Consider the following 25088-nt stretch of genomic DNA (forward strand, 5'->3'; position numbering starts at 1 on the left):
TGTAATATTCGTCCCCAACACGTCCGTTGATGCCAGTTTACAGCTTTATCTTTTATTTTCTTCACTTCTTACTCGCGTCTGTAGCCAAAAACATGTCGTGTTTATACATTTGTTGTGGTTTCTAATGTCCGCTGGCTATAGGCGAACATATTTCTTGATGTCACCGGGTATCTTCCTTTCAGCGCGTGTCAGATGAACATTCTCCAGAGCATCAATCCCACAGGCCACTGCGAGGGAAATCGCGCAGACAAGCCGTTTCTTACTAACATGTTGTCATTATTCTTGGTCATACGCGTGCAACTCTCCTTCCTGTCTGCCGAGAAAAGACCGCGGTGTTGTTTTTGTCTCTTTAATTGTGACAAATTTAAAGAGTCTAAAAATGTAACGAGTTTAAATAGCTAACAGTTGCAGCAACCTTACTTTCTAAGTCTGCTGTCACGTGACATGACATACAGAGAGCTGTAACATAAACACACACGCACACACAGACTAATTGTGTGCCCATGTGGGGGAGGGGGACTGAGGATGGTGGTGATGGAGTGGTGTCGGGGATGTTGACGTAGTAAATCCCGCCTAAAGCCCGTACAATCACCAGGTGTTGAAAAATCGCCAAGTACTCTTCTAAGGTTAAGAACGAAAGGGCAGCAGATGAATTACAAACACTGCAAGGTTTGCAAAACTTGTCCGGCCCCTGTACTCGCTACTCTGATGTTATCGTCACTAACTTCCCATCAGTTTTCTTTGCTCCAGTTCACTTTCCCAGCTGTCTGCTTTCTTCTAGGGGCGGGTTGGTTCCGGAACACTCGAGCTTTGAGGAAGAATGACGTTCATCTTCAATCATATACTCGTATATATATTTATATTGTGTTGTGGAGGGGTCGGGGGTCGCCTTTCTTAACCTCTCTACATAATGCCCTCGAATTGTCCCCCCGTCCTCTCCGTAATTCTTTCTTCTGTCTGGACAATCCCCTCCCCATCCGCCAACCCCACCCCCAGTCCTTCAATGCGTTGTTTCTTTCTTTCTTCGTCTGCCTTAGGCAGCCCCCCTTCTCAGTCTCTCCCTTTCTTCATCTCACCTCTGGCACCTTCCCACAGCTATCACCAAGCCCCTGCCCTTCTCCACATTCGGCCTTTTCCTCCAGTCCCTTCTATTTTTCTCTGCTTCTCTCAGAATGGGAATGCTTTGGTGAAAAAAAAATCAGATTAAATATAGAAAATAGGGAATCGCCTTCTCAACAATTGCAGCAAAACCAACGGAATGAACATTTTTCTATAGACAACATATTTATAGATATTATTTTTAATAGTTATATTACGTGGTTGTTAAGGTATGTTGAAACAAAGTCAACAGTTCTTCGGTTGGCGGGATTTCATACACATATTAAAGAAAGAAGTCACAACCACACAACTACATAATATCCCTTCCACATTGAAGATTTGTACTGAAGACACACACGCACACATCTAAACCTATCATCGCCTACAAAACCAAATTTCTACCTTTAAGGGTCTTTAAGGTTCCTGCTGCAATACGAAACGGCGAAGGAAAAAAAAGAAAAAAAAAAAACTACAAATTTGAGTGTTAGTCCTTGGTCCACCTCGGGATGCGAATCACACCGTGTCTCACTGCAACAGGCGGCTAAATACAACGACGTACTCAAAGTTTTGTCCTGCTCGAGGAAGAAAAGGATCCGGGTGAGCATTTAATGTCTGCAAATCGTGGTGCAAAGCTTAACTTGAAAGTCATGACCCAAGTGTTAGATACCCGAGACTACTGCTATTTTGTCTATTAAATAAGATGCCACGGATTGTCACAATGAGCATTTTTCTTTCGAACCAAAGAAGGTGAAAAGTGTGTATACAGGGAACAAAATAATAACGGAACACGCAAAAAAAATAATAAAAAATAAAATAAATAAAAAAGAGCCGTGCCACAAAAAAAAACAACTTTACAGTATGGCTGCAGACACACCAAACACACAACGCCTACCCACTATTGGTAGAAGAAATAGGGTGCACGCCCTCAAAGCACTCGTCAAAATTTTGATTCAACATTTACATAAAGCACCACTTGATGTCTCTTTTAATCAAAAGGCTCCCTAGCCTGCTCGTTAGTTCGCTGGTTCGAGGTCAGATCGTTGGCTGGTTTGGTGGGAAAGTCCTTCCACCTACAGGTGATTTCACACTAAGAAGGGGTGAGGAAAGGAGGAGGAAATCGAAGCACCCGGAAGAAAATCCCTTGCGAACAGTTGTCACAGGGAATGTCCAGAGACGAGATCTGAACCCAGGTGGACCTGTGGCAGGATAACTCACCTGGAAACGTAAGGCATCAGGGGAGGTAAAGCAGTTGTGGGCAAGACATCAAGGGACGCAAAGAGAAAAAAGGAGAGCTTGACTTTGCCTTCAATGAAACGTGTCCTTAGACATGGTGAGCCACTTCGGCCAAGTGTTGATTGCATAGAGTAAAAACATAACTCTTCGTGTTTCTTTTCCCCAAAGGTGCACAGATTCTTCGCCAAGAGTACAGCGTCCGAAAAAAGACTTGTAAATGTTAAGAAGAATCTAGAAAACACTTGAGTGCTTTGAGCTACTTTGTAGATGTGCAACTCCTTGAAGCAGCAGCTCTTCCTTATTATATACGAATACAAAAATGTTGTCTTATATGTGTTTCAAGTTGACAAAAAATCGCTGAGACAGCTCTTACATTGTATACATAAATACTGTAAAAGCTAACAGACAAACCACAGACAATGGCGGTGTCTCAATGTGTAGACGTCTGGCAGAACATGAAACTTCTCGTCTGGTTATTTTTTTTTCCCAATCCGCGGCAGAGTGAGTAAATTCTGAGCACCAGTGAATTCTTCCATTTTATTAAAAGGTTAAAAGTATCTGCAGACGGCTGTTCCGGCTGCCATCAGACGCGGCGGCACAAAGCAAAGCTAATTGCAACTATGGCGATCGAGGCGAGTGGGGGCTGATGCTGACGAGGGAGAAAACAAAAATTTTGCAATCCCTCGAGGTAACGGGGTAGAGGGGGGTGTTGGGAAAGAGTCTTCCCCCAGGAATAGTGTCGGAGAAGCACGCGCCTGAAATATAGCCACGTTTTCTAGAGTTGATAAAGACTTGGTGTAATAATCCCGTGGTGAGTTGAGTCTCGCGCGCGGCAACAATATGAGAAAGACGGGGCAAACATGGTTGATTGAAGGTCGTGAGGGAGTTGGGGGAGCGGGGTTGAGGACGGAGAAACGGGTAAGAGGGTCCTTGTCTGATGGCGATGTGTGTGTGTCGTTGCGAACTAGCTCATCTGTCGTGTTGTACGCACACAGACACACGATCTCGCACGCAGGCAGCACAAAGCACCTGTTGAGTCTCACTCGGCCCTCGACAATCCACCTTGTGTGCAAGCGCCTGAGATAAGGAGCGTCGTTTGATTGGCGGATGAAGTAGCTTGCAAAACTACCTGACCCAGCGATACCGCTTGATGAGTTTCTTAGTGCCGTCACCTCACTCCCCTTCGTTCTGCCCTCTTCTCGCCTTGTCTGATTGTCTTTGTGTACCTGCGCTGGAGCAAGGGGCCAAGGGCCGAGGTCACGGGTGCTGAGTTGGTGGAGGGAGGGCGAGGGGGGGCCCTCCAAGGTCTGCCAGGGTATTTTATGAGGCCAATCTACATGTAATTAAGGGAAGGGCCAGGAAGGCTCTCCCCGAGATGGCACGGGGAGATAGGATGAGCTCATCAGACATTAAAGTTTCCCTTTTCACCATCAAGACCCCAGCTACCTTTGAACGCTAGCGTCAGCCCTGGTCGGCCTTGGCTGTTTACGACTTAGCCCTCAATTAAAGCGAATTAATGAGGTGGAAATTCGTAGCCGGCCGCGCGGGGACGTGAAACAAGAGCGGGCTCCCCGCCGGCCACAATGGCCCACCGCTACACACTTTAATGAGAATTTCCACCTTCTTGCCTTGTCATTGTCTGCCGAGCCCTCTCGCTCCCCCGTGCCATACCCTCCCTCTCTACACCCACTTCTAGCCCTAGCCTTCTCCTCCCCGCAACTTGTGACATGGCACAGCCGTTAATGAGTGTCACGACACTGGAGCGCAAAAACGAAGCGGCTTCATTGACCTCGTCAAACATGAGCAAGGGGGGCAAGGGGTGGCGGCTCGGGGGGAACCGGGGTTTTGTGGTACAGGTGATGTTGGCACTGTGCTTCTGGCCATCTACTCAAGTGCTAGCACCTGCAAATGTTGTCATTTGACCGGCGGAATAGAACGAGTGCGACAAACCAGGCAACAGGGAAGAGAGCCTTGCGGCCTAATCACCGGTGGCAAAAATCCGGCCTAAGGCGTGAGATAAGGGCCAGTGACCACTTTCAAGCCCCACGCATTCCCCGGGACGCCTCAACCTCTGCACCCCTCCCTGCTCAGAAGTCCCTCACAGTAGCTTTTTCTCCTCCCTGAACCCCTTTCTCCCCTCTGTAACCCCTTCCCCACTCCTTTCCCCACATTAGCCACCGCGTCCTAACCCTCGAACGTTCTCGTCAAACTGTAGACGGACTTGAGACCACACCTTGAAGCAGGCTATCAGAAAGACAATAACTGGTGACATGCTTGCGACAGATGACGAGAGAAAAAAGCGCGCGCTCGTGTGTGCTGAGCACGTGGGGTGGGTCGGGGTGGCTGGGGGCCCACAGGTAGCGGGGCTGACAGGTACACGGTAGCACGCAGCCGGCCACAGCACGGTTACTGCCCCTCCGCCGCGCTCAACAGGTGAGAGATTCCGGTGCAGGCACCAGACACTGGCACAGATCGCAGGTAGCCTAAGCCACTTGTGCGAGCTCCCGCGGCTATACAGCTGTCCCCTCCCCTTTCTCACCACCCCCCACTCCGGGGCCGAGATGGACCTTATGCCTTTGGAAGCGGCCATTTGAGGCGAGGGGTGACAGGTTGCGGGAAAGTGAAGGGCCACTAGACAAATGACCAAAGACCAGCAGAGAGACAAGACATAGGGGAGGGACAGCTGGAGGGAGCGCCGGGTCACCGCGATAGCATGTGTGTACGGCCGGCCGGAGAAGGAGAGAGGGAGGGAAGGGCTGGAAGCACGAGCAGCTCAAATGGATAGGAAGGAAACAAACAGGCCAAATGATAAAGTGGCTAAGGTTTCCAGTGCCAACTCCGCAAGACACTAGACATGAGCCCCTACTTAGTGAGCGCTATTCATCACGGAAGAAGAGGACAGCGTTTCCGACATTCTCGCCACCTCGTGCACCGGCGAAGATCAATCGCTATCTATCATACCTACAGCGGTACACACTGCTCCTGCCTCGCTCTCTCGCGCCAGCAGTTAGCGTCCAACAGCGCGCGCGCGCCCTGCCAGGTTGTCTGGCTGGCTTTCTGGCAGGTCCAGCACCACCCAGTGAACACCTCACAGGTGTGAGGTCCAAGTCTTTTTCCAGCTATGAGATGCGCACTGGGCTGACACAAGCACTTCGTACAGACGGGTTTTCAGGACGAACTCGGGTTTTTACAACCCAGCTGAGTTTTAATGGTTTAATCTGTTTTATTTTTGTTGTTTCTGTGGTAGGGAGGACATGACAGATGTTTAAGGGTAACAGCGGCGTGAACCTCAGACTTAACAGATCATCGATCAAATGACTGATTATCGCATCACACCGAATCCACGGGCATAATCGTCTGCATAACAAATACAACAACAAAGAGAATCTTTGCTTGTATATCCCCCTCCCCACACGCATGGACCGCTACTCCCCGATCCCGTCCCTCTTCAAGGGAGAGAAGAAGTCATCACACAACATGAAATAACTGCTGGCACCAAAGGGAGATCAATGAATGAACAGGCAACTCGCGTGGCCGCTGTCTTCAGGACTCTTTCCTTGTCTTGTGTTCGTATCCCACCTAACCCAGAGAAACTATCGCCCGTCGTGCTTTATGCACCCTGAGCAAAACTGCATTAAGCAGTGACCCGGATGTCTTGGACAGGACAGGTGGATGAAGATGCTGATAATTCAATGAGCATTTTCAGGACAGAAGGAAGATCCAGCAACACATGCGATACGGGGAGAGATGGGGTATTTTTAACTGTACTACCTACATTTCACGATACAGGTGAAGGGAGTGCATCTGAAAAAGGTGTAAACTGAAGAGATGAATGGTTCTACGGGTTTTTTTCTGTACATATTTCAAGATACATGCTGGAAAGGGGGAGGGTCTAGCCATACATAAAATACATTACATGATTGAAAGGAGTGGATCCAACACCAGTTTATTCCTTGTTACTTCTGGAGGATCCAACAACAACAACTAGCGTAAACATTTCATAATACAAGCTAGAGTTATTAAATTACATTCCACCAATACACTGTTCTGGCCTTGTAACAACAAATACCAGTCCGCATTTCTGGTCTAAAAATAGCTATAGCTTATTAATTTATTTAGTGGGAAGGGGGCTGCAATCCTTTCATTGCATGTGCAGCCAGCGCTGTCGATGATTTTGTAAAAATACTCAAATGTAAGCAGTGAGGGTTGACATGTTAACCAGTGATGATGGTACCTGTCAGAACTAAAAACACATTGCGACAAGAGTTGTGGAGGGAGGAATAGAAGAGGAGGGTAGGAAGAACCGACGACGCTTGGAGACAGGAGGGTGAGCGCTGTGCCCGCTACGTGAAACGGTTCAGGGGTCGATTGTCTTTTAAGACAAGAAACGAGAAACTCAAATGTCACGTGATTGTCTAATATTATTAGCAAGGAGGTCGTGGTTACGGTTCACCAGGACGTGTGCAGTTCTTGTATAGCTCTGTGTTCCACTCGTTAACACACACACCTGAGGCCATGGAATACTTTACACACGAGCCAACACCACTAGCACGCAGCATCCCCGAATGGGGAATGAGACTAGTGTGCCAGTGATGAAAATCTAGATGATATACGCAATGTAATAATTAATACCAAAAAAGCTGACGACCCAACCTCTTTTCTCTTTTCATCACTGACACTTTTATTTTTATTTTGCCCTGCACCGAACAGCAAAATAATGATTCGACATCCTACCTGATGCAAGAACAATTTGAAAAAACGTGTGATCTTCCCCTACCTTGAGCGTTCCCTCCCTTGCTGCTGCATACAGACCCTGCCCACCGCCCGTGTAGAAGCGGGGAAGCACTGACACCGTGACGACGCCGAACGTTTTAGCACCAACAGCAACAGCTACACAACGACTGCCAGCGGTCACTGTCATGTCCCTGTCCGTGTCATGCAATGTGCGGACACACGCCGTCACCCCCGCCCACACCCATCGCTTGCAAGGTTCTCGTCTTGTCGCTCGTTGGCGCGGCAGTGACACTACACGACACGACAATGTCCAGATCCAGCAGTCCGATCCTTGTTTCCGCGCCCTCTTCTCCCTCCCCCGCCCCCCTTTTCTGCCCGGCTGCCCTTTGTCCCGGCTAATCAACTCGTTAGAAAGCATGGCAAGCCACGCTGTCGCTCAGGATGGGGCGGGGGAGTGGCTTAATGAGGAGCCCCCACATACCTACACGCACAGCCAACCTTCTTGCTGCCCACGCCTCCCTACCCCTTGGTCCTCCCTCCCCATCTCCTCGCACACACACCACCCTCAAGCCCCTACCTTGCTCTCCTGCCATGGGCCCCGATAATAAGTGCGGACGCTCAAAGGACGACAGGAGGGCCGTCTACCTTGACTCTGTACTGCGACCAGTATGCAGGCTGCTGGGTGAGGTGAGTGACGACGACCTGTGTGCATTCTACGGCAAGGTAGCTCGCAGAAAAAAAGAAAAAAAAAAAAAAAAGAAAACCGGGGTGGCACGGACTGACTTACCTGTACTGGCACCTGCTTCGGTCGAGCGCGTAATGCTTACGGGAGAACAAAACATGGAGGAAACAGTCCCCACAGAAGGGTGGCTCGCCCGAGGGTAAGTCCCTCGGCAGCAGATGATGCTGGCCGTTGTGACATCAGTTATGGTTTAACGTACTTGTAAGACGTAATGACAACGTAACTGATGTTTGGTCCCAGTGACTAACCCGCTGCGTGCTCCAAACACAAACTGCGAGGGGGAATAACCAGGACAGCGAGGTTGTCTCTCCTTTCCCCCTCCTTCTCTCTCTCTCCGCGAAGAGCGGTTAACGAAGTTAACGGGGATTTCGATCCGACATTCTTTAACCGGTCCTTGTACCACGCACTGCAGCTGATGAAATTCAGACAGAGAAACGCTCTCCGCTGAAAAGGGAGAGCAAGCGAGTAAAAGAGAGAGAGTCGTGACCGCTGCTCATCATATCGAGGAGACGAGGAAAGGCCGCCTGGCCCCCGGTGTGCATACAGCAGTTGCAGGGGCACGCAGACGACGACAGGTCAGGGGATGAACGGGGGGGAAGAGGGGTGATGGTGTTTAGATGAAGAAATTTGCGGAAGAGGAAAGTGAGAAAAACGGGAAAGTGTGTTTGTGTGTGGAAGAGGGGGAGGTCTCTCAAACTTGGCGCCCAAGGAAAGCTATAAGCCAAGGTAAAACAAACACACTTGCTCCAACGACGCACCCTAACCCCTCCCCTTCACACACATAAAGCGTGGGCCATCTACTCACACTGCCCAGTGGAGAAAAAAAAATTACAATCCGACAACTGCTGACCAAGAGAGAGCTTTCATCGGTCGCAATGCTCCTATGTAAACATCTTTTTGATTGGCACTGCCTGGCAAATGATGAGAATTTCTTTACTTATGGAGCCCGGGCTGCGCATAAGGAGCTATTTATCACATTTGTTTCAATGAAGAAAGATGGCAGGTCCTGGGCAGGCCCCCATTCTTATGCAAATACCGCCCCTCACACTCGGGGAGGCACAGGCGGCCCCGGACGCAGGCCCGGCCGGCCCAGGCAAGCCTTTTCCTGTAGAAATGAAATTTCAGCAGCCACCGCGTCCTCTGAAAGCACGCCAAATATTGGTTAATATTGATAACGATGAGACTGCAGCGAGCCCCTTGTTATCCCAACAAAATGTCGTGATTGCGAGGATTAGCTGGGGCCCCCTGCGCTAATGACCTGCGCTTGATGCAAGAGCCGTCCCAGGGAAAATTATTCTGCCATCTTGCAAAGGAATTCATCAAGAATTTCTTCGGAGACAGTAGGAGAAAAGAGGGTTTGAAGGGACGAGCGATGGCTTGCAGGTCTCTTTCCTCACTTTCCCTCCATCCCTACCCCACACTCACAGCACATCCTCTCCCCCTCTTCCTTCTCTTCGCCGTCGCCACCACCACCATCACCATCACCACCACCCCTACCACTAGCAGCAGCAGCAGCAGCAGCAGTCCTTTGATGAATAGGAACATTGAAACAGCCCCGGCAGATTACTGACCGTCGCAAGGCTGAGCGATTCTATAATCACGTTTATCAATTTCTAAATGAGTCACTTGCCTTCTTTGCCTTGAGACAGTGGCCGCTACCTCTGGGGTAGGGGACAGGGAGAGAGTTATGGACCAGAGACAATACAGGCACCATTGCCACAGAAAAGCCTTGAGTGATGAGAACATTATTTACGCCAGGAAAAGTTATTGTATGTTGTTATTGTTTCCTCGGCCGCATGTCATCGTGATGGAATGTATTTCATACTTTGTAGTTTTCCTGAGACAGAGGGTACACAGCCAAAAACATCGAAGACGCTTCTACAGAAATACTATAAAATATTACACACTATATACAGAGTATAAATATGTAATAACTATATATTTCTTTATATACAGACTGGTTGACTTGTTACATTCGACACCATTGCTGTGTAGAGTGTTGCCAGTGGACTTCGAATTTTTAACACGGAAATCAGTCACACGCCGCACAGAAACAGGAATTCCTTAGTTAGGGAAAGAAGAAATTCGGGACAAACGACTTTCCAGTTCATCCACGGAACAGCAAGGACAGAATCCCAGTCTGACATTTGCGGGTAGCTACCCATAATGGATGAGTCAATCGTGTGGACACTGGCCAGAGGTGCAGCAAGTATCATGGACAAGAGTCACTAGACCAAGGCAGACCAGATCTTGTTTTTCTGTCCAGGTTTTGCTGTCGCCTTTCTCTTCAATTTTGCTTTTAGTTAAAAAGTCAGATATTGCCAACCTAGCCATTGCAGCAAAGTGTGTTTCTGTAAAAGTGAGAGAATTCTTCAACCATCTCATCATTCGATTACTGTTTTTCTGCTTGAGCAAGAGAAAGACAAAGTGAAGGAGAGAGAAGACTGATTAAAATCAGAGCAGTTGAGAAGTGGAGTAAATGTGGACAATTGTGCCTGCTCCAATGTCAAGAGGCCTGTTCGTGACCCCTCGATAAAGACAAGAATCAAAGACAATTAAAGTACAGTCGTCTATACAAAAGACGACAAACCCTTTTCACGACCAGCTATCAAGGTGATTAATCAGATGCAATGAGTGTTGGCATGTTTGTGTATGCATGTATGCATGCAAAGGTGTGTGTGTGTGGGTGCGTGCATGCTTCACAAACAGATCACATTTCCAAAAAGTTATATTTAGAATGCAACGTGAAAGACACCACCCACTCGCACACACCGTTGACTTTATCGTCCATCTAGGAACAGAAGTCATTACCAACATTCTCAACGACAAGGGGACACACAATGCTGGGGATTGTAAGGGGAGAGAAATGGCTGCTACTAGAATGCCTTTATCTCCTTATCCACCGACTGCAAGTGAATTAAATATTTCCCCATTTTATCAAGCTGAGAAGTGAGAAACGGCGAACAGATGCTAGGAGAGGGAAGAAAACGAATTGATGATGATGATGATGATGATGATGATGATGATGATGATGATGATGATGATGATGATGATTTCATTCTAGGAAGACGAATAATCGGGCGTAGATAAAACAAAGGCGATGGGCGTGTGATGAAACACAAGAAGTGCAACTCGTGCTGCTGTTTCCTGGCGCCCTCTCCAAACCTTGCGGGTGTGGAGGACGAGGCTGGGAGAGAAAAAACCTTCACATCTACCCACTGCCGGCTTTCCAACGAGGTCTTACATCTCCCACAGCAAGCCTCATACAAGCCACCCCTTCGCTACACTGTTTCTGACACCCTCCATTCTTTGTCTCTGTCGGTCTTTCTATCTCCGCTTTTTCGTCTTTCATGGTAGCCTGCCCCTTTCCACTGTGTGTTTCTGGCACTACTGAATGAACTCTAGCTTTCAGGTGATACCTACAAATACCTATCAAAAAAAAAAAAAAAACAAAAAAAAAAACACGCAGATCATACCTGTGCATAATACGCTTGAACCGACGAACCAGGAATTGCCTGCTGGTGGTAGGGAGCACTTCGTCACAGTTGTATACACTGCACAGGGAAACAAGACAATATAGAATGGGGGGAGATACCTGGGGGGTGACAGGACACACACACAAACACACAGAGATAAAACATAATTTGAAACAGCCCTCAGCTTAAAACTACAGGTATTTTTGGCATCCGAGTCGCAAGGTATTCAGGACCCCGACATAAACACTACAATGGTGATCAGAAGTGCAAAAAACTTCTGCTCTTCATACACAACACGAAAAACAAACAGGCGAAGGCATAGCTCAGGCTTTTGATTGAGTGCACATTGTATACCGGGAACTTCAACGTTAAAAGAACCTCCCCAGCGTGTATACTAGCAAAAACCTGGTCATCTGGCACACTATTTCCTTCATGTTTAATTCTCGCAGGGGCAGGCTGACTGAAATGGTTCGGATAAACTGTTTCTCATTTTTTAAATTTTTTATACATATATTTTTTGTCTTTGATGAAATAACTTTCCTCTCCTCGACAACCCCACCTCAACTTTTTTTTTTTTAAAGCAGCTGAAAAGGTGCTGATTCCGAACCTGGTGTTTCCTACAACTTTCAAACTATTCTTTTTTTTAAAAACTCCGTAAAAGTGAGCTGAGACTTGCAGCAAATTAAACAAATGAAACACTCCTGCTCGTGTGGTCTGTGTAATATAGCCCAAGTTTTAAGACAAACATCGCACAACCCTCAAATGGCTTCACACAGGCTATGCACAAGAAACTCATTACCGGCTCGGCCATAATGCACTTGCGCTATGTGCTTTATGGGAAGCAAAAAGCCGGTGGTTTACAAACAAGAACAAAGGCGAGTGATCATTATTCCTACACCATGGCCGCAGATTGTTCTAATTCGTGAAGGAGAGCATTCCAGATCTGCCAACACTTAAACGGCAGACAAAGGAAAGGGAGAGAATTCTTGGTTCCCCTGGCTACTTCCTGCCATTTCGCCACATAACTACCGTAGTTGCCCGAGAAGCTTTCGTTACCAAGGCGCCGAAGTTGTCCGCCCTTTTTTTTTAACCTTTGTTTATAGGCCTCGGCTCGGAGACGGTGATCACGTGTAACAGACCTGCATGCTTCCACACCCGGGGGTGTACGTATGCACAGGATGCTGGGAAGGGTAGGATGTTCATAAGACAGACTTAACGAATCTCGACATTGAAGGGCGAAGAATGCACCTCATCGAGTGTAGTTTCTCGCTCGTCCTGCCGCATGAATCTGTCGCGCGACTTTACAGCTTACTTCCCTTTTGTTACTTAGGAGGAGGTCGGTACGGAGCTTGGCGGGACGCCCGGGCAAAAAGCTTCTCGCCCAGAACCCGCAGTAAGGAGCAGAGCCGGCTCTGGGAATGACACCCTTTTGATTGTTCAGATGACGACCAATCCCTGCATCAACAGTGGGGCTAATTAAATACTGGCTGGGTACGTTGGGTGTGGGTGCAGGAGAACAATTGCCAGCACTCCTCAAGCCCTTGGCTCGCGCAGATGGCAATGATTGCACGTGGGAGCCCGCGCGTCGCTCGTGGACCTGCACTGGAAGCCGTTGCCCCCCCTACTCTCCTTTCCACCTCCTTTTCTTCCTTTCCATCGCGCCAGTCGGCAAGTCGAGACCCGAGGTGTCATATTGCCAACCGCAGGGTGGGAGGACAGCGTAGCTCTGATGATGACGACGACGACGAACACATTAAAGACCAGCACAATGATCATCTCTGCCCAATCACTATTCTCTCATGATAATCCTCTACAAAGAATCGATTTTTTTTTTCTCACTATCGATAATGCTGATGACGATGAACATCAGCAAAACGATGACCATCAGAGCGCACGATCACAGTGACATAACCGCCTTTCGTCATCATGACCACGGCCATCACCAACAACACAGTGATCGTCGTCGTCTTTCATCATAATGTTCGCCAACATCGTTTTGCATGAACGCCAAACTCATGATCATCATTAGCAATATTTAAATTATGGCCATCAACAACAGTCACCATCATTTCATACGATCACCATCAACTTCGTAGATGACCATCAACACTGTGATCATCATTATCACGGTCGCGGTCGCTGTCATCATCGTTGTGACCATCACTTTCTTGATTACAGCCGTTGATCGGAAATGTAAATCTTCTCGATAAAACACTATTGATTCACTGCATAAATATATGCTGAAAGTATCGGTAATGACAAAAGTCTTTTTTTTTTAGGTTGTGTGGGTTTAAGGTGTTACCAATCCCCAATGGATTAAAGTGCCCCTTCACGACAGATGGATCAGCCGGAAAAAAGTAAGCTGCGTCACCCGGAAATCGAACCCATGCCCTTTTGAGTATGGACAACAGTTCTGTAACTTCTTATCTCGCTTTCCTAAACAAAAACTCTACCAATTCACAAGACTACTCGATAAAATGCTACGGAATTATTGTATAAATACAGGCTGAAGGTATGTATCTAAGCTGTCCTATCTTAACAGCGAACTGAACCTGTCATCACACAAAATGTTGGAAAGAAGAGGACGAGAAACATCAGACATCAGACATTTTTATGCAATCACCACTGGAGGGGTAAGAAGAAACTGAGTTATACACATTAGCATTTCATCCATTACAATTTCCTCAAATAAATAATATATAAATACATGTGCACAAAGCTTGAATAAAAGTAAATAAAAATAAAGGAAAACTTAATAAGAGCAAGAGAGAGAAGATATTCAGACAAAACGTAGACCAGTCAAAACAATGACAAATCAGAGGGCGCCGTAGACCACAAAGCATTACGTGACGTCAGCCATAAGGCGCCCAATGACGTAACACTCAAGTTTGGAAACGATCTACACATCTCAGGGAACTGTTGCTTTCGAGTGGACGCTGCCGACAACTTAGGACTCAGTATGTTTGACATCAGCTGCTGCTGACGATGGTGGCGCACGCTCTCAGTTCACAGAAGACGCTGAAACAGCCGCAGACTGTCAAGATGCTGGGAGGCCCAACGAGGGACCAGCGGCCACCAGCCAGCACGCTGTGTGCTAGGGGAGACAACTTGCGCACGTGCAGCTTGTAAATTAAGATCCGTCAGCAGGAGGTGGTCCTCTGAACAAGAAAAAAGATCAATTCGACAAGCAAACTCCAAAAACCAAAAAGGAGTGTGTGAGTAGAGGTTTAATAATAATTTAATGAAATGTTTTGAGCGACCAAAAACTCCGACAAAGACGCTCAGAACACTGACAGCCTGCTTCTGGGAAGACATCGATAGAAAGAAAGATGGCGGAGAATGGTCGGCGAGACAGAGAAGTAACTGTCGAATGTTCTTGCTCCTTCGTGAGGGAAGACGAAGCCCTGAAAATGAAAAGGTGCCTGGAGATGCGGCAGAGACTGGGGTAGATAACCCAGCAAAGGAAGGGAACGGGTAGATAACCTAAGAAGGCAGGGAAGTTTGCGAGTGACGGTCAGCAGACTGACACAATGAGGGTGACGACCCTGCATATCAATACATGGCACACATCGCCAACTGCGCCACCTTTTGCAAGTTTTAATCTCACCCGCCCAATGCACGGTCAGGCTCTCTCGCGCACAACGTTAACATATCAAAAAACGAGAACTTCCCGCACCCTCAACTTCTCCCCTTCATCCCCCTACACCACCAACCTCGATTTCAGCCACCGCTCCGCCATTATCTGGAGGTGAGGTAGAAAGTATGGAAAAGAAGAACAGATAGCTTTTGTAGCCAGGGACTGGTAACAAGAACAGTGTCAATAAGTTTAATCTGAATTTTATACGACGCAATCAGGGTGCATCCCGAGCACATGTCTGGGCACTGCTCGCACTCCTCTGTCTTGGAGAAGGGTGTAAGCGTTGTGTTGGCTGGGTAGGTGATCCTGTCCTCCGTGTGTGTGTGTGCGAGCGTGCGCGCATTACAGAGCAATTGATTTACGACTAGTATACCAGCCGTCTCTTGGAACATATTTTTAATGAAGAATCCAAAGGTCGCACACACCTTTCCCTTTTTTTTTAAACCGAGATAGGCTGAGGTGGAAAGGGGGAGAGAGTAGCCCATTCCATTCTCCCTCCTTATCCTTGAAAATACTTTAACGGATGCAAGCGGATGGGTGGGTGGTATCTAACGCAGAAGAGAGAGAGGGGAAAAAAAAAATCCCAAACCCCAAACAACTCTTGACTAAGCTATGGCCGGGCCGTCTGCAATTCCAGTTAACTTCCATAAAACGACAGGCGAGGGCCGTGTCGGGAGGCGTAATTAGTGCAACAAAAACAATTAACCTCGCTAACGAGAAAACAGCTCCGGGGAGCGGAGAGTAGGTATTGCCCTCGGCTGCTGCTCAGTTTCGTCTGCTGCTCGCACAGTATTGTGTCTTTTCTACTATGACAAATGACAACAACTACAATAATAATACGCAATACATATCAATACTAATTTATAATGTAACATTCACTAAAGCGAGCTCAGTGTGATTTACATGGAGATGAAGCAATTTTTTAAAAATCAAACAAGACAGATGAACAACAAAGACTTGAAACCAGTGTAGTAGACAATGCTCCGAAGGTGTTAGGCGACATCATATCAATCTGTACATCAGAAACACAGAATCTCAGAAGATCGAGTAACAAGGACGAAGTGATTACAAGGAAGTCCCAGATCGATGCTAATTTAATTTACTCCCATTCTACGAGAATAAATCCCGAACACTAAGGACAACGAGAGGTCGACTTCGGAGACACGAAGTACTGTGCACGATCACCGGGGCTAAGTAGGCCTCCAGAGGGAGCTCAGGGCCAAGGACTGGACACCGCTGACTTTCAAATACATGTTGATGGATTCGTTAGCATTCGTTCACAAAAATCAGGCAGTTTTGAGACTAACCGCGAGTAAGTTAATTCAGCTGAATGAAGATCACTGCGACATTCCACAGAAAGGAAGGACCTGAAGTGGTATTAAGATGTCTGCGATATGAATTCTGGATTATCTACCCACAACCTACCAATATTCTGATACTGGTCTTAATTTCATACAGCATATCCGTGAAATCAGTCACAATCTCTCTCCAAGCGAGTGGACAACTAAAAACACAACAACAACTACAACAATGCACGAAAGCTGTATTTACCACCCACGTCCAAAAGTCGGTCCTGAATCTCAGCGAAGCACCAGCCAAGCACAAAAAGTCGGAGGTAAGCAACAACAAAGGTGCAGGTTACGGGTGGAGGCTGAGGCGGGTGGCCGTGTCCGCGCGGGAAGATGGCGAGGAGACACTAACCGCCGCGCGGCGACTGTCCACGCTGACACCGTCTGCCTGACGCACCCGCCGCTGCTGCTAAGCCAGCAACAGTTAAGTAAGTCATTAACTTTGGATGCTAATGGGCAGGAAATAAACATTTTCATCTATCAAAATTAATTGTCGCTGGCGGAACTGCAAAGGTCACAGGCGTAAAGGCCAGGCGTTTTTCGCAACTCGGAGCACGAACTTTATTCCCAACAGGGCGAAGAGGTAGGGGAGGAGGTGACAGAGTAGGCGGCGAAGGGTGTTAACGGTCATAAAAAAAACCACACTGAATTTTTGAGTGAGAAAAGTTTGCAATTCAAAAAAGAGCCCCCCCCCTCCACTCCGAACTCCAAATCGTACAAAGACATCGAAGACATGCAAATCGAATGGCTGATGGAGGTGTTGATGTCTAGGCACGATGTGGGTTGTGGACGTCGTTAAGCAATGAAAAGAAATCCGTGAGTGAGAGCGAAATCGTTATATTTGCACGAGCAGAAGTACATCACTAAAATGTCACCTGTACCTGTACATCTTGATTTACGAAACCAAACAGCATTTGTTTATTACGCGCAATTTATTTATTTATTTTTGGAGATGGTCTTGAGGTGACAAGTTATTGTAAGAGCGATGATGAAAGATTGTGTACGCGCTCGTGCATGTGAGGTAGGAGGTTGGGGAGGTGGAGTGTGTGTGTTAAAGGGCAATACTAACAGTGAGCTCAATCAAGTACAAGGGCCATGAAACAAACTACTATATTGATAAACAAAACAAACACTTCTAGATGTATACGTTGTAGGTTTGACTCGTGACAAAATTCAGCCATCCACAACACTTTAACAAGAACTTACAAACTTATGCCAGAAAATAAAAATGACCTATCTATGCTGTTTGGAAACAGGCCCCTCAATGGATTCTAACGTTCCTCAACAATTTGTGACATTTTATAAACACCACTAAAAGGCTAGCAACATATATATGCACAGACAGGCAGGCAGGGGGCAGACAGGCAGACGGGCAGAGGGAGAGACAAATTCTAAGGTTTTTTCCCACAAGTCCTCATAAACTACAGTTTTCTTTATAACCAAAAAAGGAAATGGTCGCCTCCAGCATTACGAGCGAACTTCGTGTATAGGCGCTTTTAAATTAATGTCTCATTTCCGTTTACCGCACTATGGCAACTAGAGTGCTAATAACCTAGTCCCATCGTCCAAATTACTTTCTGACGTACATCTACCTGGCAGATGTAATGAGACTTATTTCCTCTTTATAACATTTCGCTTTAATGGAGAAGAGATTTGCAATTTGCTGTCAGCTGCAGTGTTCTCTCCCCCTTCCCCTTCTTCCCGCTTCCCACTCCTTGGTAAAATTACGTGACTTTTTGGGCAAATAATGTGGATAATATGTCATCAATCTTACCCCAGGATGTTGCAGAATTAACTAACTACACATGACAATGGTGTCATTTCATGCCATTTCCACTAAACATTTCCTGTGCTTAAAACCCACGTGACCGTCCAACCTTTAATTTCTCGCCGCATCCCACTGCTCCCCTCCTGGCCCTCATTGTTACCTCCCCTTCCCGCATCTGCCGCGAGTAGATCCAAATGAAGTTCCCCAAGTATGGTCTGCGAATCAAAGGCAGCAAACATTTAGCCCTGGAAAATATCTGTGCCATGCTGTGAAAAATTCATTTCAGCTTCGTGTGATAAGCAGTTCTGTCTGACGGTTTTTTTTCCCACCCCCCTCCCGACCATGAAGCATCAATTTATCTTGTCATTACGATTGCCTTCAGCGTAGCTACAATTACTTGCAATTTCGTGTCTTGAAATTAGCCCTCATCTGCACTGCACAAAATGACACAGCCAATGCACACTGCAAAAACATACGTCTGAACGGAAAAGGCAGAGAAAAACAGGGACGTGAAGAGACAGGAGAGAGAGAGAGATGGGTGGAGTGGGGGGTGTGAAAAAAGAAACCAAACAGCAAAACTAATGAAGGGTAGCCCGAAACTTCTTTTCACGCTGTTCACCATTTTATCCCAGAAAGCAACAGAAAGCGACGGTCGCGTAATGGCAAACAACCAAAGTACAGACTACTAGCTGTCCGTAAAAGAAGCGTGCAATCTAACAACATTATAATATTATTCACCAGACGGCTTTTACGTGGGGAAGGTGGAAAGCGATTGAAGTCGCACAAAGAAAAAAAAATCACCACCACCACCACCACCACCACCATACGCACACCTAGGAAACGAAACGCTGGGTTTTGACCCAAAAAGCAAGAAGATGGAAAGGCATGGGTACTCAGGTCAACAGGGCTAAAGACAGTATATGGACTATATATATATATGATATATGGACATCAATAGCAATAATAAGTCAACAGAAAAATACTGAAACACCTTGTACATCTCGGAAGTTAACTGGACATTTCAGCCAACCTGCATCGCTAGTCAACTGCATCGCCATATTAGTCACAGCTTTGAAAAAAATATTAGTGGGTATCTTCTAACCGCTGCCCACAGTGTTTCCGAATATTAATTTCTTGTTTCCTACAGAAAGAAACAACAGATCAACTTGGAATGGTTAAAATATTTAGTGAAGTCACGTGTATCTCTCTCTCGTTAATCCTCGTCAAAACTAATAAACGCATTACTGTGATGTAGCTCTGAGCTCGACCATGAATACAAAATGAGAGCGCCATAAGTAGGTCTCTTGACTAAGATCACAAGAAGATACATTACAAAGATGGACGAAAACGATTATCATTGGAGGAGAAGAAGAGGAAAAGAACGGGTTCTAGTGAGTGACTATTTTAGGAGACATCTGTTAGGTTTTGTCACTTCTCTTGTAAATCATAGCACGTAGAGTATGCACGATTCAAAACTTATTTTCAGGTGGTGCTTAAATTAGAAGATGAAAAAGAAGAAGCAATATCAGAAGAAGATGGGAAAGAAAGGAGGTGGGCGAGCCTTCTTCCGCTTATCTTCATAATTTTAAGGCATGCAGCAAAGACCACATGGCCAGGACGAGTGATATTTTATTCACATAGCGTTTACGCCACGTATCTGCAAGGGTGATTGATGAGAAAAGAAAAAAAAAAGGGGGAGGGGACCACGATTTTCCTCCGAGACTCCTGGACTAAAGACTAAAATTAGAAGAGCACCATGTTTAAAGTACCAGTTCATTTCGCCTCTCTATCTGAGCTCCGTTCATCACACATATCGAAGAGAGGTATATCTGTGGTTTTATTATTCCCCTCTTTGTCCACAGCAAAAAGGTAAACTGCTCTGCTCGCCGCCATTCTCTCGTCCCTTGGTATTCACTAAACAGATTACAGTCTCGACTTCTTTCAAGTCGGACCCCGGGTTATTAATAAATGTTGGAGCAGCAGCACCGTGCATACTAATAGACTGGAGACCCATCTGTGCTAATCTGGTTGGGAGCTACATCTTTACGCATAAATAAAGCAAAATTTACTCTCCTTCCCTCCCTACCTTCGGTCTCCGGACCATGGTTTATCCCCCCTTCTCCCTGAAACTACAGTTCGCCGCCATTCATCTCCAGGTCTCTGCCACCACGTGTGTCCACTACTCGCCACATCAGCCGCTGTCAGTTCTAAGGAGTCTGGAGAGGTATCCTACGTGGGGCTAATCCCTATTTAATAATCAACAAAAAAGGGAAAAATAGACAAATGAGACCTGCTTCAAGAATATGACCTTTGTGAACTGAAGCTGTGGGTTTTCAGTCAGGTCTGACTCCCTGTCTTGCTGTAAGCTGAAGAATATTGTTTCTCACCGCACAAAAAGAGACTTAATACAATTAGGACAGCCCATGCCATCCATTCCCATCCTCTCACTCTGTCTGTGGAATGCTGAACAGCAGTCATCCCATGCAGATGTATGTACCCGACAGGTATTTTTGAACATTGGTTCTAGATGAAAAAGTCTACTGTATGGGTTTTTCTGGGAACCCTTAATGAACAAAATGATGTGGTGGAACAAGTGATGCTGGAACACGGCAAGTGCTTACTTCTAAGTTCACTTCTAAAATGGAGTGTTTACGGCTCTGACATAAAACAGTAATATAATTATAGGATAAAGAGATAAACTGTTGAGATAAATACAGCTTTCAGATAAATTATCATCTTTATTTTAAACAAAGCAGCGTACTTCGAAAAATATATCATAGGTTACACACTGTAGCCCATCGTTTACGATGACAGACCACGTGACACATGCTAGTACAGTTTTGTAACCGAGCGGTACTGACGAGTAAGTCTAGTAAGCATCTCTTTGGTGACAGAATCGCACAAGACGACAGCTTGCACCAAAACTTTCTCGCTTTTTTCCCACTCATAATTTGGCGACTTTGAAAGCCTATTTTCATAACGGATATTCCAGTACTAAAATATGTTTGTAGTATTTTTTCTTTACCTTTTTTGTTTGCTTTGATTTTTGGTTTTTTTTTACCCTTTTGTTCAGGCCGAAATTAGAAGTTTTGAAGAGTGAGAAATATAGGGAAAATTTTCTCCTTGCTCTAGCTCTGAATTACCCATGGTAAGATGTTTACACGAAGTATGCGAGAACGGCAGAGCAGATGCGAGGTGTTATAAAGATAATAACACATACATGAACTGCATGCAAAAGGAAAACACCTTAAAAAGAGGAGAAAAAGAAAGGAAAGCAACTTGCTCCCTAGGGAGCGAGGTAGATATGACTGACATCAACGTTCTATACACTGAAGGTGGAAATATTTTATGACCGTTATGCTTTAACTCTGTTTGTGCACAAGCATTACACAAGACGGAATTATCAAACCGCCTGCAGCCGGTTCATCATGGAGCTGCTACGCCCCGACATGAAAACTATATTTTTCATACGGTGAGAGGGGATAGGGTGTGGTGGGGTGGGATGGGGAGTGTGAGTGTGGAAGAAGGGAGGACGGACAAACCAGGCGAAAACTGTTTGAAAGGTACGCAAAACGTTTAACGGATTTGGTGATTATTGTCTAATGTATGAGGGTTCGAATCTGTTCAGTTTGTTCTGCTACCGGTATTTCAAATGATGGATAGAGGCGTGACACAGTGACCCACTAGCCCTTTAAACGGTGTGACAATATCTGGCTCATGAAAGCCCCTTCCCTCCCCCATCCTCCTGCTGATGTTCAAGAGCACAAGGAAGTATCCCCCAATGTTGTACACGAGTCACTAAGCTACCACCTCCCACTACCCACTTTGAATTTAATCCCTCTGTCGCTCATTGCTCAATCAGACTTTCAAATGTACAGCATACCACAGTGGAAGTAATAAGTAGACATGCATAACTAAACACAGTGAGATAGTGAAAGTGACGATAGTGATAAGGCTGAGATTATTTTAAAGGAGGCGAAGAATGGTTTTAGGAAACGGTCCAGGAGACAGGCGAGTGGCCAGGGAAATGCCAAGAAGCCTACCCGCCTGTCACTGTCGTGCTACTGGTTGCGCACCTGAACGCGTCGCCACCCACTGGCGTCCACGCGACTGACATCAGACCGCACGCGCATTGCTAGGTGCGAGAACAACTTTGTGATGACTGCAGTCCAGGCTCAACGTGGACGGTGTCATAGTGAAGGGTCAGACTTGTCCTGCACCAGCTTCATGCTCGACGAACATAATATATATGTATAGTATTAAAAGCAAGACGAACGCAGTGTGCAGGTGCACCATATCGACAGGCGCACGTAGTACTCTGCAGGTGCAGTATGTTTTGCCAGAAGAACGTAGCTCGCACAAGGCTGTATAATGTAGGCGAACTGTGCGTACCTGTAGACTCAGGTGTGCTGTTACCACCACACATCAACGTGCTGCCCCCGTGATTGGCTGCAGCGAGGGGACAACTGTCTAAATACTGCGAGAAAGCTCCTCCTTCTGGTAACGGAAAGGAAAGGAGGACGTTTAAATAAAACAACTGCTGCGTTTGGTTGCTGAAATCATTAGGTCCACTCCGATCGTTCCTATGATGTGTAAAATGTCTGTTAGCGCAAGAATATAAAAGATCGAGTCCATTTTCGACAAATTAATAAATGAAATGAAATAAACCCTGTTAATAAAAATGAAGGGTTTCCATGATAGCATGCTACCAACCACGCACGCACATACACACCCCGTAATTTTCTAACCATACAGAAAAAAAGAGAAAGAGAGAGATTGCAAAATGAAGTGAACGAAACTCACACAGAAAAAAATCGTGAGTAACTTTAAAAATATTTCCCATGCAAAACACCTTAGACTGATAATAATCAATTTGTAATAAAATGTGGGGGTATCTGTAGCCCTTTCTGGTAAAAGTTTTAACAGTGCACAAAAAGAAAGAAAGAGGAAACCAAAAGTGTCATTCAGTAGCCCTATCAGCGCATGGTCATAATGTTGTGAGGACCAATCTTTACAGCCCGGTCCTGCTCCTCCCTCACCCACCCCGATTCTCTTCAGAGGAGAAAAAAAGTAGCTTCTTGCTGGCTAAAACCATTTACTCACCAGAAAATCTCATTAGGACATTACGAAGTAGCAGCTTGGCATAAGGTCACTTCTATCGCCTTAGCTGAAAAGGTGAAATTAACTTAGGTCTAATATCATCTAAGATGTTGTCATCTCGTGTTTTCTTTCGCCTCCACGCTAGGCCCAGTGGAACTCTATGGCAACCCACTGCACATCCAGGCACTTCTGCCATTGCCCGCCGCCTTCATGGCAGCTGTTGCTGCAGTTTAAATACAGCTGTAAGTGTAAGTGTGTGCAGGTACTGGTGACATAAGCACTCACAGCAGGAGGAAATGATGGCTTTTAACACCCAAGGAAGGCTGAACGGACCGGGGACTATTTTCGACTCAAAGTGCAGCACTCAACAACGGAAAATTAAACGTGCGAATAACAGTAACACTTCTCTCTCTCACTTACAAACATACGCGCGCGCTGTTCGATGGTCGTTTATTCATTCATTTCTGCATTGTATATTTATATTTTTCTGTATATCTCAGCATACTTGTGAGACAGTAATGTTTCTTAAGAAAATGAATAAAGGAATAAACCTGATGGTTGCGGCAGGTATAAAACGCCAAGATCCCTCTCCCACCCACAGTACAGAATCACCTTAGGTGGGAGTATCTATCCCACCCAACCTCAACACTATCAACATTGGGGTGGGTATTACAAATCAAAAGCCGACGAAAAAGGACAGAAAACAGCAAAGCTGCCAAGAAAAAAAATCTGTCAGAACACTAAAACCACGTGACCGTCAGCTAACTGACCAATAAAAAGGAAGATGAAATGACAGGACATGATGTCTGTCGGTCAGTTTGTATTTCTCTCCTGGGGTCCTACTTATAAAGCGAGAGTAAATTGTTTCACCACTTTAGAACCAATATTCCAGAGGTAAAACAACATCTACGGGGTATGGACATTGGGAAACAAGACTAGTGTCCTCGAGTTCCCCATGTTGCCCATGGCAACAACTTGCACTCACTTCATGACTACGGCCCCTGTGCAAGATCTCTGAAGTAAACTTAAAATATTCCCTTGAGCAGATACAGTTATGTCATTTTTCTTGTAACATTTTTAAATGCCAAAAAAAACCACAAAAAAAAAACAAAAAACAAAAACAAAAAACAAACAAACAAACAAACAAACAGAACGACTTCATGTTATATAAAATTTTGCTTTTAAAATATTCTTTTTTCTTGCTCAGGATACACATTATCTATCTCGTCAGCTAACGCCATTTCTACAGAATGGTGAGTTGACAGGGTGTGGCAGAAGGGCAGCCAGCGAGTCAGCAATCAATCTACAACAAATTTTATTCCAAAAAATATTTGATAATAAAACTTATCTGTTTGATCGCCTCCAATACAACACCGCAACCAAAGAAAAGTCCTCCACATATGATTAAAGCTTTATGGCTTTGTAAGAGAAGTGATAGTCGACAGTCAATTAAACATTATAATAACACGAGGGAGTCTCAAAGGAGGCACCACCTGGCTGCTTTCGTTTTCTTGTCTTTTTCCTTTCTCTTTTTCCTTTTTTCTCTTTACTTTTGATGACAAGGAAGCTCGTGCACTCATTTAGATCACAACTTCGTGCGGAATCGATAGCGTGCACAAACTTTGTGAGTAATCGCACGTGGACTGCACACTGAGACAGCTGGCTGTCAAACTGCGAATGTCAAAGCAATCATAAGGATCTTTGAACACACACACAGACACGCATGCACAAAAACACAAACACACACAGAGACACGCATGCACAAAAACACATACATACACATATACAAACACGTGCACACTCACAAACACACACACACCACAAAGCTCTGACAACACACGCTTGTTTATGTGTTTCCATTTTCTATATAGCCTGCGGACGAAACAACAGACCGTTGAAAATACACCGCCATCAACGTCGTCGTCGTCATCATCATTTTTTTCGATTATTC

General features: G+C 45.8%; 1 protein-coding gene across 2 annotated transcripts in view; it reads right to left on the reverse strand.

Annotated features, from left to right (window-relative positions):
- Nucleotides 1-25088, reverse strand: part of LOC112576703 (zinc finger homeobox protein 4-like) — a 145345-nt gene that overhangs the window by 80818 nt on the left and 39439 nt on the right. For both annotated transcript variants that reach the window (XM_025259354.1, XM_025259353.1), the window contains exon 3: nucleotides 11284-11361. The gene's annotated coding sequence lies outside the window, so the exon portion shown is untranslated. The remainder of the gene's footprint in view (nucleotides 1-11283; nucleotides 11362-25088) is intronic.

Source organism: Pomacea canaliculata, linkage group LG12, assembly GCF_003073045.1.
Source record: "Pomacea canaliculata isolate SZHN2017 linkage group LG12, ASM307304v1, whole genome shotgun sequence".
Lineage (NCBI taxonomy): Eukaryota > Metazoa > Mollusca > Gastropoda > Architaenioglossa > Ampullariidae > Pomacea > Pomacea canaliculata.